The sequence below is a fragment of the Bidens hawaiensis genome, unplaced genomic scaffold, assembly GCF_021521415.1.
Source record: "Bidens hawaiensis isolate Kalapana, Puna unplaced genomic scaffold, B.hawaiensis_p1.1 tig00023805_1, whole genome shotgun sequence".
Taxonomy (NCBI): domain Eukaryota; kingdom Viridiplantae; phylum Streptophyta; class Magnoliopsida; order Asterales; family Asteraceae; genus Bidens; species Bidens hawaiensis.
Window position 1 is genome coordinate 361,540 of NW_027493739.1, and position 3,104 is coordinate 364,643.

Below are 3,104 nucleotides of genomic sequence, written 5' to 3' on the forward strand. Positions count from 1 at the left end.
ACTATGCCCCCAATTAGAGTCTAAGCCATATAAAAAACAACTTAAGTGGAGCCCCGTAAGTTGGTGAAAATAAGCCATCCCAAACACCTCGTAAAAAAGAGTATGGCAATGAATTGTTTTGACGAAATGAGATTACTAGTGACTTAAAAAAATACCCCTTTTTTATTTTCTCACAATAACTTATGCTATTCCCCTTTTTATTTTAGCATAGCAAACACTACAAAAATGTATGAACACAACACAAAACAAAACAAGCACTGCTTGAAGATACTTCTAACATGTAACGGATAAACCACTTTATTTATTTACAAATAATAATATAATAAAATACAATAAAACAAAACCCTAGGTTCCCACTTTATGGACAAAGCCCGCAAGAAACTCTTATCTACGCCGTCAGCTCCCTTCATCCAACGGCTTAAATCACTCCATGCCTCTGCTTATCAACTCTTCTTCACTCCTCTCTTACAACAATTACAATTTACAACTCACATGCCCACAATTACACATTTTTTTAAAAATCTTTCTTGAGCAAATAATATGATCAGATGAAGTGAAATCAAACCCACAAATATTTTAAAGATTATAGTAGTTTAGCTAAAAAAAGTTTTGATTTTGATTTTGAAGATGATGTCTGATATTGGAATGCGATCGATGGGTTTAAACAACGATGAGTTTAATAATATTAATATGTACCGGAGTGGCTCTGCGCCGCCGACGGTGGAAGGATCGTTGAATGCGGTTGCCGGAATATTCGGTGGTGAGTATTCGGAGGAGGAGTTGAGGTCTGATCCAGCTTATGCTTCCTATTACCATGCCAATGTTAATCTTAATCCCAGGCTTCCACCGCCGCTATTGCCGAAAGACGATTGGCGGTTTTTGCAGCGTGGGAGTTCGGCTATTGGAGACATGAGGAAGGTCAAGAATACTCAGGGCGTGCCCGAGTGGGGCGATAACGGCCTTATCGGCTTGCCCGGGTTGGGGAGTAGGCAAAAGAGCATTGCAGAGATTCTTCAGGTTGTGGTTTTTTATTTAATACTTTGAATTTGTTTGAATTGGTAGGAAAGTTGTTGCCTTTGTGTTTGTTCCAAGAAATTAATGTGGAAAAATATCGAATATTGGTCACGGATCGATATTTGAAATATCGGTTATCGTGGTGGGATGTCGCTAGTTTTAATATCATATTAGATACATATATATAGCACTTTAACGCTAATAATTCAGTATACCCCCTACTATTAACAAACTAACCTTTTGCAACTTGCAAAACGCTAACAGTCATAGCAAGTTTACTTATTGTTTAAATTTATTTTGAATTGGTAGGAAAGTTGTTGTCTTTGTGTTTGTAATCAGTCTGTTGAGATATGATTTGTGTAGTATTACTTGTAGGGATTGATTGATTAGTATTAATATTGGTTATTGAATATATTACAGGATGATATAAATCAAGCTGCTTCTGGTTCCAGGCAACCGTCTCGTCCTGCCAGCCGTAACACATTTGATGAAAGTGTTGATCTTTCTGATTCCCATTTTGGGCATCTTCAGGGGATGTCGTCTGGTTCGCACGCCTATGCATCGGCTTTGGGTTCTTCTATGTCAAGAACCGGTACTCCTGACCCGCAGCTCATGGCTCGGTCTGGTAGCCCACTGGTGCCTGCTGTTGGGGGAGGGAGGGTTAACGGGCCGTCGGATCTGGTATCTGGTTTTTCCAATTTGAATATTTCAAATAATGGTATGGTGGATGAAGAGGCCCCAGTTACAGGCGCGAGTTCAATACGCTGCTCGATATATGGGTAAAAGTGGCGGGCCGATCAATGGTAACGGGTCACCTGTGAATTCATACATGAAGGGGCCCACCAATGGTTCAGTAGGGTCTCCTTCAAGTCCGTCTTTTTATGGTCTGGGTGGTGGTTATATGATGAATCCTGCATCACCAACCTTGATGGCAAATCATGTTGGCGGTGTTAATATACCACCTTTGTTTGACAATGGTGGTGGGTTTGGTTTAGGACCTGATAGACTTATGGACCCGTTGTACCTTCAAAATTTAAGATCAAGTGATTACGTATCGGCTATGAACGATGCAACAATCGATAGGGAATTACTAGCAATTCAGAAAGCTTACCTGGCTGGTCTGCTGTCTCCTCAAAAGTCTCAGTATGGTCTTAACCATGGTTACTTTGGAAACTCTGGTTATGGGCTTGGGATGTCGTATCCTGGAAGCCCATTGGGCAGCTCACTTTTGAATAACTCTGCTTTTGGGCCTGGTAGTTCGGCCCGGCATGGTGATCGGAGCTTGCGGTTTCCTTCCGGGATACGTAATATAGTCGTTGATGAAAGTTTTGCATCTTCTTTGTTGGATGAATTCAAGAGCAACAAAACCAAGTGTTTTGAGCTTTCAGAAATTGCGGGGCATGTTGTTGAATTCAGGTTCTATCTTGTTTTCTTTTATTATTTTTAGCATCTGATTATATGCTTATTACAACTTCAGTTTGCACATCCAAATGGTACACTTAAAATGTTTATTGAACAGTTCGGATCAATTTGGAAGTCGTTTTATACAACAAAAGCTTGAAACTGCTACAACAGAAGAGAAAGACATGGTTTTCAATGAAATTATGCCTCAAGCTTACTCACTAATGACTGATGTATTTGGTAATTATGTTGTCCAGAAGGTAGAGTGTAGTATGCATATTTATTTTAATGCTATCTTGTGTTTTGGGATAAATTAATCATTACTTTTTTATTTTATATTTTGTATTTTAGTTTTTTGAACATGGAAGTGCTGCTCAAATAAGAGAATTGGCTGATCAGCTAACAGGGCATGTTTTAACACTTAGTCTTCAGATGTATGGTTGTCGGGTTATCCAAAAGGTAATAATTTTTTTTTATTAATATTCGAGTTTTTTTATATGATAGATTACCTTTAACTTTGTTTCATGTAGGCTATTGAGGTTGTTGACCTTGACCAACAAACAAAGATGGTTACAGAGCTTGACGGTCACGTGATGCGTTGTGTACGTGATCAAAACGGAAATCATGTTATTCAAAAGTGTATTGAATGTGTACCAGAAAATGCTATTCATTTTATCATCTCTACTTTT

At 38.8% G+C, this 3,104-nt stretch overlaps 1 pseudogene across 1 annotated transcript; it reads left to right on the forward strand.

Annotated features, from left to right (window-relative positions):
- The first annotated feature begins 515 nt into the window (after positions 1-515).
- LOC143568072 (pumilio homolog 1-like) lies at positions 516-3,101 on the forward strand (annotated as a pseudogene). Its single transcript, XR_013141519.1, has 5 exons — positions 516-1,017; positions 1,435-2,430; positions 2,534-2,675; positions 2,767-2,874; positions 2,946-3,101. The product of XR_013141519.1 is annotated as a pumilio homolog 1-like (transcript).
- Positions 3,102-3,104: the final 3 nt, after the last annotated feature.